This window comes from Myiozetetes cayanensis, unplaced genomic scaffold (genome assembly GCF_022539395.1).
Source record: "Myiozetetes cayanensis isolate MyiCay16 unplaced genomic scaffold, myiCay2020 scf6-25, whole genome shotgun sequence".
NCBI classification, from domain to species: domain Eukaryota; kingdom Metazoa; phylum Chordata; class Aves; order Passeriformes; family Tyrannidae; genus Myiozetetes; species Myiozetetes cayanensis.
In genome coordinates this window covers 44,110,992-44,123,983 of record NW_026087853.1, presented here as the reverse complement: position 1 = coordinate 44,123,983, position 12,992 = coordinate 44,110,992, and the positions used below count along the sequence as shown (strand labels likewise).

General features: G+C 48.2%; 1 protein-coding gene and 1 non-coding gene across 6 annotated transcripts in view; one reads left to right on the top strand and one right to left on the bottom strand.

Moving 5' to 3' along the window:
- Positions 1-10,757, bottom strand: part of LOC126651108 (USP6 N-terminal-like protein) — a 77,905-nt gene extending 67,148 nt beyond the window's left edge. For all 5 annotated transcript variants that reach the window (XM_050336660.1, XM_050336663.1, XM_050336664.1 and 2 more), the window contains exon 1: positions 10,676-10,757. The gene's annotated coding sequence lies outside the window, so the exon portion shown is untranslated. The remainder of the gene's footprint in view (positions 1-10,675) is intronic.
- A 112-nt stretch (positions 10,758-10,869) lies between these two features.
- On the top strand, positions 10,870-10,942 carry TRNAA-AGC (transfer RNA alanine (anticodon AGC)). The gene has a single exon. It is a non-coding gene; the product is annotated as a tRNA-Ala (tRNA).
- The last annotated feature ends 2,050 nt before the right edge of the window (positions 10,943-12,992 follow it).

Sequence of the window (12,992 nt, the reverse complement as noted above, 5' to 3'; positions counted from 1 at the left end):
AAATAGGGAAATGTGGTGTTTCCTGCCAGCTTTGAGAATATTTAAATTCTCTCTAGGAGGTTTATGCTAATTTCTGCCCCCCTCCTGTGATGATCTTCCAACATCAGCAATTTCAATCTCAAACTAACAGCCATGCCCCACCCCGCCAAACCAACATCAAGGCTGAGTTCTGCACTGCTTTTAGGAGAAAGATGCACAACTCCCTTTGACACAGGCCATGCCAGCTCCCCAGCCACCAGGCCCTGAGAAGTCATTGTCAAGCTGATAACATGCTTGCAACTAGCAACTAGCACAATGGCTTTTCAGCCTGATATGGGTCAGATAAAGGTTTTTAACAGGTCAGGCAAGAGGATAAACCTACCCCCAGCCTTATGGGGGTAGGTTTATGGAGGAGAACAGGACAGCAGAATTTGTCCCTCCCAGAGAGGCACTAACACATCAGGCCCTGGTCTGCAATGTATTTAAGCAAAGAAACACAGAGTGACTTGGGTTGGAAGGGAACTTTTAAAGACTATCTAGTCCAGCCTCCTGTTGTGGGCAGGGACACCTTCCACTAAACCAGGTTGCTCAAAGCCCCATCCAACCTCTCCTTGAACACTTCCAAGGACAGTGCATTCACAACTTCTGGGGGCAGCCTGTTCCGGTGCATCACCACCCCCATCACAGAAAATTTTTCCCTTGTATTCAATCTAATATTCTCCTTGATATGTTCAGCAGAAAGTTTTCTTTTAAAGCTGTGCTCAAAGTCCTCCCAGAGGGAAACCTCCTCTGGGTTAACTGGGAAGCCAAACACTTTGAGCATGTACATGAAGCCATCAGATAGCAGTACCCCTCAAAGGCCTCTACTAACATTGTAGCCTAAAAGAAATATTAACACACTTTTTAATCCTCACCACACTTTTATAGGGAAGGAAACTGGGGTACAAGCAGGACATGCTCTACTAGGGGCTACATGGCTGCCCTTCAGCAAGCCACACCCACTCCCACATGCTCATCTGTGCCTTACCCTTCCCTGCCAAAACAGACAGTCCTGACTTTTCCATCCTCCCCTTCTACACATCCCAGTCATCTCTACACTTGTGGTAGCAACCATCATTTGCTTGATCCAACTGGAAGCCATCCCAGAAAGAAGAAAATAAAGGGGAAGAATTTCTGGCAGGAGAACAGCCTGAGATCAGCTAAAGCTGATGGGAAGCATGACCTCAGAAAGATGGCACAGTGGTATATCTGGAAACCTAGATGAGGCTTCAAGCCATCGTATCTTTGTCTTGCACAGGGTAAGTAACTTAAAATCAGTTTAACAATTCCATTCACTGCTGAACCCGCTCAGGCACTCACTTTTCTAAAGATCCATCCACAATAGCCTGGTGAATTGCTGTGTGAGGTCTCCAAACTAGACCGATGCACCCAAACAGCAACACACCACAGCTATGTAAGCCTCACAGCTTACCACGTAATGCTGGTAAAACGAAATTCCTCCAAGAGATTTGGGGATATTTTTTGGGGGGTGTGTGTTTTGTCATAGCTGAAGCATGTTCTCAAATGGTTTCCAGAAGAGGAGCAAGGACAAACATATGCAAAGGATCTAGCAAAAGCTCTTAAGCAAAGCAGACGGCAGGAAGCCGAAAATAAATACGCAAAGCCCTTTGCAGCACCAAAGTTCAAATCCATCTGGGTATTTCCAAGACTGTCACGACAGCCCGTAGAAGGGATTTTCCAATTCCTTTCAGAGAAATCCTGGAAAATAAGTATGGAAAAACAGAAGCACAGGCTCAAACTCTAATTCAGCCCTTCATCCTGAGAAGTGACCTCCTTCAACACCACGAGGAGTGCAGAGGGAGGAGCATGACACAGCCCAGTATGGTCCCCACAGGCTGGCTTGTCCTCAGCACTGGGTAGCCTGAGCCCCCTCCACCTCCATCCTTGCTTCTCCCCTGGCACAGGTGTGATGCAGGGGTTGCAAAAGACCCAGAGGTATCAGAGGGGCTGTCAGCACCAGCCTTCACAGCCCAGACAGTCACCTTTTCTCCAAAAACAGCAAGAGGCACGATCCCCACCTCAAAAGTATTTGCCACAAGGCTGTGCTGAGTGGGGGAGCTGATCCATCAGCTTGCTCAGAGGTACCATCCAAACATCCCAGCAGCAGTCTCACGAAGCTCCCCACCACTAGCTGCTGAAGGAGGTGAAGGAGGCAGAGCTAATCCTCTCTTGTTTTTCTCAGTTACGCAGCATTAGTCACACAGGTTCCTGACGAAGCTGCCCCAGGGCCCCCAGGCAAGCCTTACCTTCGATCGCTGCTGCGCGCTCCCACCGAAACCACCAACTCCGCCTGCTCTCGACACGAACAGACAAGCACAGTTCAAAAACTCACATTCAAACCTCCTCTAAACACCTTTCACAGAAATACCCAGAAGTGCTCCTCCACTTAACACAGTTCTCTTTTTCTGCCACCAGAAAAAGCACAAAGCTATTCAAAATGAGTTTCCGTGGTATTAAAATCAATTCACCAGCTACACATCTCCAGCTGCTCCGTTCCCAGTTTTTCTGATAACTGTTACCACACAAAGCACATGCACATCCCCAAAATATCCCAAAGCATACTTAAGAAAATCATTGACTTTATTACAAAGCTCAAGCTTTCACATCTGCAGAAATTCATCTTCTCTTAGTTTAAAAAACAAACCAACCACAGCAGATCAATTAAGGCCAACTTTTACCAAGCAGAGTTTTAGAAGTCAGCTGCAGCTAGGTGTAACCACAGAGCTGATGCTAGGCAGGACACAAGAGTCATCACATTACAAGTCCAAATGCTCATACTGGGGACCTTCCAATTGTCTGCATGCAACCTCCCGGCAGCAGAGACTTAGGGCAGAGCACGGCTCCTCGACTGGCAGGAAAAAGCAGCTCATTGCACTCAGACAAGACACAAAGTAAGAGATAAAAGCAATGCCCACACCTGGTTCTAACTAAAGATGACCTGCCAAGGCAATCAAGCGAGCCCTTCAGCTGCACCTTCACACAGGTCTTCTGGCCTGTGTCATAGTTCTGCTTTCACCACCGGCTTCGCAGCACCAGAAGGAACCGCTCTGCAACACAACTTTGCAAGCAAGACATCTGCAGTGGGAGCAGCCTCTGGTGCACAGCTTCTTGGCTCATTTCTTAAAACAATTTCTTGAAATAAACGAAGAACAGCTAAATTCATTCTCTCTCAGCTCAAGCAGGATACTGGCTAACCCAATCTTTTCATTTCAGTCTGCCACTTCCAGCAGTCAGAGAATATGGACTAGCAGCATTGTCTGAGCCACAAACCAGGAACACATTTCCCAGCCAAGGGCTGGAGGGGCAATCACCCCTCCTGCCCAGCCTCTCTGGGTATGGACCTCTCTGTCCATCTGGCTGACCCCACGCCAGATTGAGCACCCTGCAGGAGGTGACCAGGACTTGACTTCTTGGATATGCCACATGAAGAGGTCAGTGAAGATCCAGCCAGCATCCATACCCAAGGCAGCAAAGCAGTAAGGGAAAGAGATCCCTGTAAAATCCAGACAAAAGACTTGGAAAATTGTTTCCTTAGACACATAGGAAGCTGAGAACAGTCCACCAGTGACAAAGAGGGGGACAGGTACTCCCAATCCAGTCTCCCGCCTGTTACCTCCAGTCTATGCTGAAGGGAAAAGCTCTGGCTGCCACTGAGCCTCTGCCTGCCATCAGACTGAGTGCTGGCACAGAAGAGGGCATGACAATGATAACTTCCATCCAGACCTTTGGATATTAAAAGCATGATGAGGGCAACGCTGTAGGAAAGAAAACTCCACAAGTTCTCACAAGTCTGCAAAAAGCTAGAATAACTGAAGGGATTTACAGACCGAGCCTGAAAGCACACACACATTTGCCGAGAAGAGTCCACCCCTCATCTTGACAGACGTATGGTGCAATTTTTTCCACGGAAACCGGATTACGGCACCCTACTTTGAGAGGTGACTAATCACATTTTAAACACATCAACTGGAAACAAGTTCAGCCCCTTCAATGGTTAAGGTCTTGTGATGCTTATTCGTTTTCTCAGCTCTATGTCACACGTCCCCTTTCCCGCTCCCAATTCAACTTCAAATTCCACCTGCTGTATTTCATGGCATGTTTCTCTCGTAGTATGGGAGACACTGAGCAGACTTCAGCCAGACCCTTTCACCACACAAGGGTATCAAAGCACAGCCATCAGGTCACCCCTCAAACACCTCAAAGTTGAACAGACACTCAACTCCAGCCTCAAAAGTGAGAGACAACACAGGAGCTGACTCCCTTATACCACAACAAGAATTATTAACACCAAGTTCAGTTGCTTGTGGCTTTTCAACAGGCGTCTTGTTAAGAGTCCAGCACTGAGGCAACACTGCTTACCAAACACTGTGCTGCTCAGCATCCTCAATTCATGACCTGCTGAGCCTGCTGTGGGATTTACAACATAAGATCAAGGCAGGCAGAAGGACAGTGTTATCAGGCTCTGTTTGCTCAACCTCTAGACATCTAGAACATCTCCAGAAGCCCCAAAGGATGGTCCTACCAGCTCCTTCTCCTAGGGAGCCATGTGATGGGTGCCCATCCCCTGTAGCTCAGGTCACCCCCCATCAGCCTGATCAGCTCTGTAGCAAATCTGATGGGGATGCAGCTGTGGCCCAGAAATACTTCAGTAAAGAACAAATTCAATGCCAGCCACCTAAACTGTGGTACCAAAGACAGCAACGGTGTAACTCAACCATGCACCCAAACCTCAAGAGCCATCAAACAAATCAATACATTGCAGGTCAGACACAGGTGTCCCTGTGAAACTCATGAAGCAAGTCAGTGAGCTACGAAAATAGTAAAAGCTTTGAAATAATTTCAGTAACTTTATCTGATTAGCATTGTAAGCACAAATAATAGCACAGACAACGCTTCTGACCCACTTTATTATCACCAGAGGAAATGAACACATTACATCACCCCCGTTAAGTCCCCCCATGCTCTCATGATCAGTTTTGACTCATGGAACCGAAGGGGATGGAAGAGAGATACTGCAAGAACAAGACACCACAGAAACAAAACTTTTAAAGAAACTGAATTTCTAAACATGCAGGTCATTTTCACACCAGCTCCTTCATCTACGCTGCTTTGAAACATTTGACAAGATATGCAATTCACTATCAGTGCAACTTTCCTCCACTCAAACCCAAATCAGATGTAAGAGCTATAAAAGCAGGAAAGGAGACACTAAAAAGTTTTAACTTGTGATGAGAAAACTATGCTACTAAAGTAAAACTTGAGTAGTCAGCTACAATGCAAACAGGAGAAACTTAAAAAAAAAAGCAGCTGCACTAGCTCAGACTGATATGTGCATCCCCACTAACATCCTGCCACTGTGGTGGTGAGCAGCAGATGTGGCTCTCGCACTCATGACCCTCACTGATTAGGGAACAAAACTGAAGGCAAGGGGAGGCAGGAGATTTAAAAACCCAAGACAAGCTGATCTTGATCCTGCTGATTTCTAGTGAGTGAACTGGCCCAAAGCATGTGCATGAAGAAGGCAGGCACATGTGCACAGCTCCTGCAAAGAGAAGTTAAAGAGATGCACGAGCAGGCTGGAGACTTAGCGAAGACTGTCCCAGCTGCTGCAAGGTCACCAGCACAGTTGCACCACACTTTGCTCGACAGACAGCTCTCTTACAGCAGAGGAGGCATTGGCAAGCTGCTGAATCCACAAACAAACAAGCCTTCTGAGCAAACTGGCTTTAATTCTGCTGTTAGGATGCCAGCAGGGACCCAAGTCCTAAGGAGATCAAATTTGTACTGAGGGATATTTGGGCAAAGCTGGAGTGATAGGGGTACATGAGGAGCTGAGCATTCCTAGCACCTGCTTCCTCTTCATAGACCTTTTTTCCCCCTCCACTTTGGACTGATGACATGTAGTCTCCCACAAGGAAAATCCTGTATTGAGCTCCAAAAGATGGGGGCAAGAATCTTATTGGCTAGAATTCTGGGGTACCAGAGCACTGGGGCTCACTGGTGCTGTGAGCTCCCACCCTGCTGGACACAACTGCTTGGCAGCTGCCTACAGCACAGGAAGCTCCTCTGCATAAAGCTGAATGGTGCTGGCTCCTGTGTTTGATTTCCAGGTTCCAAGACACAAGGAGAGCTAAAAATATCCCAATTAACCATTCCTTTTCAACACAAGATTTGATGATTGTGCACAAGGGTATTATACAACTATAAACAGGAAGATGTGGTCTGCAAATCAAAAAGAAATTAAACTGAGAAAACAGGTGGGCAGGACCGTAACCTCTGAATTCAAGCATGGACCACATCCAAAACTGGGGAGGGGCTTGTACTACTTGCAATTGTGGTGGCTAGCTCTGAGGGGCTTGCAAGCTTTCTGATGTGACACACACAGGGTATATAATTTCTGCTCTGCATTGCTTATATACAGAAAGTTTGTTCTGGCTATAGCCCATGGAAGTTGTCTCCTGGGTCAGCTGGCTCCTAAGCTTAGTGCCATGCAGCACGTCAGGAGTTAAGCAGGGAACTTTTATTCCTGGTGAAACCCATTGCCTCTGCTAGGCTCCAGAGCTAAGGATTTCTTCACATGCAGATTTAGCAGCAAATTTTTTTATCACTTCCCAATCTTTACACTGACATCTAGACTTTAAACATCGTCTGTGGCTAATACTGGAGTACATTACTCACAGCAGTGCACCCGGGAGAACCAGCAAATCCTCCCCATTTGAGCCTGAGCGTCAGCTTTACCCTGGAATTACATTTATCTCTCTGGCACTAGGCTCCCATTAATGGAATTACCAGGCAGGCTGCTTCAGACTTAACACTTGAGAGAAGCGGGCTGGGATGGCTCCACTCCAGCCTCAGCCCAAAAAGCCAGCACTGTTTCTCCATCCTCCAGTGAGCTGCCGCCCTAACGAGCCCGACCCCGTGACAAGAGCCAGGGAAACAAAAGAAACAACCCCGAACTGTCCAGGGCAATCAATATCTTTCTAGGAACATCCAGGCTTCTTGCCAGCTTTCTTCTAACCCCGATTTAGCTCTTCTGCAGCGCAAAGGGGGATGGCACGCGCAGGAGCAACCCAGCGGGATGCAGAGCCGGCAAGCGTGGCTGGCACTCGGGGACGCCAGTCTACAGCAGTCCTTCTACAGGTACCTCACACTGAGGGTGTCAGAGCAAACACACATCTACAGAAAGCACCCATCCACCTCAAAAATCAGAGCAAGCACCCCAGTCTGAACACTTGTTTTAGAAATACCCACTGCTACTTAAAATGGGGAGGCATATCGTAGCAAACCAGCCAAGATTGCTAACCTCAGCACAGGAGGTTACCCTGCACTTTCTAAAAAACTGCCTTCCATTGCACAGCAGCTACTGCACTGCCATGCTGAGCAATCTGCAGCATGGCATGAACTGGATACTTAAAGCATGCCTGCACCACCCAACAAAATGGACAACTGAGAGCATCATGGGCTGCTGAAAGCCAAAGGGGATGCAGCAATCAACCCTATCATAAAGCTCCACTGATAGCTCTTAGCACCTCTGGGGGCTGTTCTTTGCACAGAGCAGCTGTAGGCTTCTTAAGGTGGGCTTTTCCCAGTCACCTGCAAAGGGACTTCTCTAATCTTGGCATGGAGGGAGCACAAGGAGAAAATAGATTCACCAAAACTTGAACAATGTTTGCCCCAGATACGGAGACCCAGGAGCACAGCACTACGAAAGCAAGAGGAAGATGGAAATGGAAAAGCAAGGAGAAAACTGACTTGCAGAGTACAGACATGCCCTTACAACAGCTTTAAATGGGGGAGTTGAACTCTTCTCTCCTGCAATTAAAAGGCAGGAGAGGAAAGCATTGGAATTACCCCAGCGTGACTGTGAAAGACTGACAAGCTTTGAGTTTCAAAGTCCATCTTAACACACACTCTTTGGTGCAATTTTAATCCTAAAGAAAAAAAGGAAAAAAAAGAGGTTTTGCTGCAAGAAAAGCTGCCATACAACCTTGTCATTAAACCACACAAGGTGCAAATGAGGGAGGACTGTGGCTGGAGTTGACCAAGCAAGGCCGAAGGCAGTCCCCTCTTCCCCCCTACCCCTGCATTTGCTCTGCCAGTTACTCTCAGCAATAAACGATTCAGAGAGACAGACTGCCCCGTGACAGGAAAAACACATGTAACACCCAGGCGGTGAAACCTCACATCTGAGAGCATCTATGCAAAACACAGCCTGAAACATATTTTCCAGCTCCACAGAGTCAACTTCATGTTTTGCAAAGCCGAGCTGGTGAAACGCTATTGCTTACAACCAAGGTGAGATTTGCCAGCAGAAGTTACTCTCAAGCATCTCCCTATTTTCTGCATATCAGAAAAAAAAAAAAAAAAAAAAAAAAAAAAGAGAAGCCTATTGGTAAAATTACAGGGTCCTGCAGCTCAGGGTGATGTAAAAGAGACAGGAGGACTTCAGAAAAAAAAAATTACACAAGTGCAATATTCTTCAGCCTGGCACCCAGCAGAATAGCCTAGCTATGAAAACTTCTTTTTTTTAAAAAAAACTATAAAGGTAAGGAGCCATCGGAATTATGAGTCAAGCTCCCAGATAAGAAATCATGCTGCTGGATGGGTGCGGCTGCCTGCTTGTTTGGTCGCTGTTGGGTTTTTTTCAAAAGATAAACATGTCTTTCAGAACATGTTTGTTGGCCAATCTTCTCTCTGCTGAAAAAAAAAAAAAAAAAAAAAAAGAAGGAAGCTCACAACCGTGAAAACGATAAATGAAAGGCAGGACAGTTTCCGATGGGCTGAGGTCACGCTTCACGGGCCCTTTAAAGTAAGATGCAACATATATCAGTATGTTGAAAAGAACAAAAGAGGAGGAAATTTAAAATTCCAAGTAGTTCAGTAAAATATCATTCAGAAGAGCTATTAAGCAAACTCTGCATGAAGCAGAGCCCATTCACAGACCAGAACCTGTCGAGGAAAAGAAGTAAGTGTTTTATATCTATTTCAATTTTAAAGCTGTTGATATATAGGAGTATTTAATCAGAAATTCACACTCTGGAAGAGGCTCATTCAGCAAATGCATCCAGAAAAAAAAGTAACTTGTGTATATCAGAGGCAGAACTAAGGCAAATCCCTTAGAAAGGGTGTAATATTGAGCAGAGAATGGTTTTGAATCCAACAGAACGATGACTTGAACACAGCTATGGTAGAAGTACAAAAGCAGTGCAGAAAGGCAAACGGTGTAAAGGACCCAGGAATTCGACAGAGCAAAAGCCACAGCAGGTCTCATCGCTCTCGCCAAATTTCCCTGCTGCTCAGTGAATTGCAGTAACTTGGTGACAGGCATCACTGTCTGAAGCCCTGCCAGCTCAGCCCAGGACTTTGCTGCTTTCCAAACACAAGGTGTTAAGCAGCTACCACCGAGGTTATACAACAAGGTTATTTGGTAATCCCTTCGGTTCAGAAAGAATTTTGCATTGGCTATCAATGCTGGCTGGTTTTGCATTTTCTTGTTCAAGAACATCAGAGGGGAGGAAAGCAACCAAGTACAACGCAAGCAATTAACTAGAATGACAGGTTTTTAACTAAGTCCTGGATATCGCTGCCGCTGAACACAGCTTTAAATTAAAGTGGCAAGCCCATCAATAGCCTCATCTCCCTCAGTATGGCGGTGGCAGAGAAAAGTCCCAATGCTCTCACCTGCTTTGCTATGTACATCCTGATTGAGAGCATCCCCTTTTCCCACCAAAATCCCATCTCATCAATACAGCTCCCCAGAAGGCTCCAGTATATGCCATCATCTGCCATTTCCACAGCCGCCCAAAAACCCTTGCTCCAGAGCAAGAAACTCCCTCCTTGTCCAGCGAGGAGATCTTGCCTTTAACTCTGTCAGCTAGAGCACAAGGGCATACGGAACGATTTCTTGAGGGGAAAAGACCTCACGATTCACTCCGGTGCCAGATACCACTTTTTTGGGTGTTGTTTTCAGAGGAGGCATCGCACGGCAAGGCGGGGGGAACCAGCTGCCAGCAGCAGGTCGGCTCCTCAGGCACTTGAGCTGCCGCATCTCCAGCTGCCCCAGACACCCGGAGGGACCAACCCGCACGTCCCACCATCGCTGCCAGCTGCATCCCCGGCAGCAGGTATTTTGGGCGCTCCCCTGGCTACCCACTCGGCTCCCAGGCCGAGCCCCCAGAGCTCCCGCAGGGAACAGCGGGGCGGGGTGCGGGCGCCGTGCCCGCAAGGACCGTGCCTGGCTGCGGGGAAGGCGAAGCCTCCCCGAGCAGTAAGCGCGGCCATCCGGGCCGCTCCCGCGCCGCTCCATCAGCTCAGGGGGCTCGGTATCTTGTGGGGTTTCTTTTTGTTTGTCTGTTTCATTCTGTTTTGACCTCAGTGCAGCCCCATCGCGGCTCAGAGGACGCCCCCGGTGCCCCGGCACAGTCCCTGCCGGGCGCACAGCCCCGCGCTCGGACCGCCCCGGCGCGCAGCCCTGCGCATCCTGCCTCCCGTTCCACAACCGCCGCGGGCACAGCCCTGCACCGCGCCCCCAGCACACAGCCCTCTGCAGCCCCTCCAAGCGCGCCGCCCCGCCACCATGCCATCCCACTCCCATTCCCATTCCCACTCCCGCTCCCATTCCCGCTCCGGGTCTCACCGCGCGGCGCATCCTCCTGCCCCAGCGCGCGCACAGCGCCCAGCCCGGCCCGCCGCGCGCCGCCGCCGAGCCCCGGCCGACGCGCTCCTGCGCAGGCGCAGTGCGAGACCCAAGTGCGAACGGCAACTGCCGGCGGCGCACGGTGTCTCGCGAGAAGAGAATATGTGCGCGCCGGGAGGATCCTTGAGCAGGGTGGGGAATTAGCTCAAATGGTAGAGCGCTCGCTTAGCATGCGAGAGGTAGCGGGATCGATGCCCGCATTCTCCAAGTAGTTTTGTTCCCGTTCCACGCAGCAGCCCCCCCTCTTCCTTTAGAGTACACAAACGCGATACTGGTTTTGCCTTTTTAAATTCCTTATGTTCTTAGTTGCTTCCTTAACATTCATAAAGATCACAGAATCACACAGAATATCCTGGGCTGGAAGGCACTTACGAGGATCACTGAGTCTTGAACAGGTTGCACCACGTGCCTGAGAGTAACATCCTAAAGTTTCTTGAGCTCTGTCAGGCTTGGTGCTGTGACCACTTGCCTGGGGAGTCTGTTCCAGTGCCCAACCACCCTCTGGGTGAAGAACATTTTTCTAACAGCCAACCTAAACCTCCCTGACACAACTTCTGGCCATTCCCTCGGGTCAGTACCTGCCCCTCCTCTTACCCTCACATGGAAGTTGTAGACTGCAATGAGGTCTCCCTTCAGTCTCCTCCAGGCTGTGAACAGACCAAGTGACCTCAGCTGCTCCTCATGCCGGCTGCACAGATACATGTGCCTGTCCCCTGCTTAAGGCAAGCAGAGCACTATCTGTGTATTCCCAGCACTTTGAGGAGGCCTTTTGCTTTTTCATTAGATAAGGGACAAGGCCAGCACCAGGGAGCAGCTACCCACTGCCTCCAGTGCTTCCCAGCAGCTGTGGCCCCAGCCATCATCTACCTGCTCATCCCATCCAGGAGCAGGAGGCCTCAGAGATCTCCTTTTCCTGGGAGCCTTCACTGGAGCCGAAACACTCATTTGTCTTTAGTACATTTGAGAAGGAATCAAAATGCCTCAAGGAGTCATTGATGTAGGTGCCATTTAGTAAAAAAAAGTCAAGCTCAGTGAATTTATCCAGGTGCTAAGTTTGGAAAAACACTCGATTTCTTCACATTCTGCTCCTATTCTACTGCAAAAAGCCCCATGGAATAACCAAAGGCTTTAAATGAAAAGAGAAGCAGTTTTTAGAAACTGAAGGTGTATCATGAAAAAAACCCAACCCCACAGGATTACACTCAGTTGGCATTTCTCTCCCAGTCACTAGCTAAACTGGAAGCCAAAGGTGGAAAACAATTCTGCACACTTTCTTGGGTTACATGCATGAGGAAATGACCTCCCTGGCAAATTTCAATAACAAAGAGTGGAATTCAGCTTTCAAGCTGCTCACAGGCCCCAGCCAACACACCAGGAAACTGCAGAGCATCCCACCCCCAAACCTTCACAGTGAATTAATTGACAATTAATTCCCAATAGTCCAAAGAAGAACAGGATTGAAGAGAGGATGCAATGGGTTGAACATATTGATCCTGGAGGTGTTTTCCAACCCTAATGACTCCATGATTCAAAGTGATTTTTTGGCACAAATAACCACGAATTCTCATGGGTAGTCTCACAGAGATTAAAAAGAGATGTCTCCACTGGCAGAGGACATCTACAATTCCTTTCCACAAAATGACAATGGTAACATGCAAACTGAAGTCTGAAAAACAAATGAGTGTATGGTTGTCAGGATTTCTTTTAGCTTGAAGATTTCATTCTTGCCTTTTAAAGCTGGTTTAAACTCAGGCTTCTGAGTTCCATACAAACTCATGAAATAACCAGCTGTCACTACACTGGCCTTCAAAGCTTCAACAAAAGATTTGAGTCTTCCTATACAGCAGGATTTAAAGGAGAGTGAAATCCATTGCAGTCTCCTATTTCATCAGCTGCTACACAGCTGGCATGAAGACACTCTGTTGTGAAATACATTTGTGTCTATGGTCTGGTCCTCTCATTTTCCCCTCTAGCTCTGACCTCATCTCAACCCTCAACCCCTGCAGTATCTTGGTGACCACGGGCAACCTCGGGGTGATGGAAAACCACTGGACCGTAAGTCTGGTCAAACTGATGCTGCGTCGCCCTCTGCAGACGGGCAGGCAAAGACTGCCACGGGCTGAGGCAGAAGATGCAGAAAAGCAGGGATGTGAGAAGATTCCTCCGACCGTACTTTTTCTGCAGGTCAATGCAGTCCAGTCGTTGATGAACAAATCTGGAAAGCTCCATTTTCTTGGGGCTTCATTTTCACTGGACC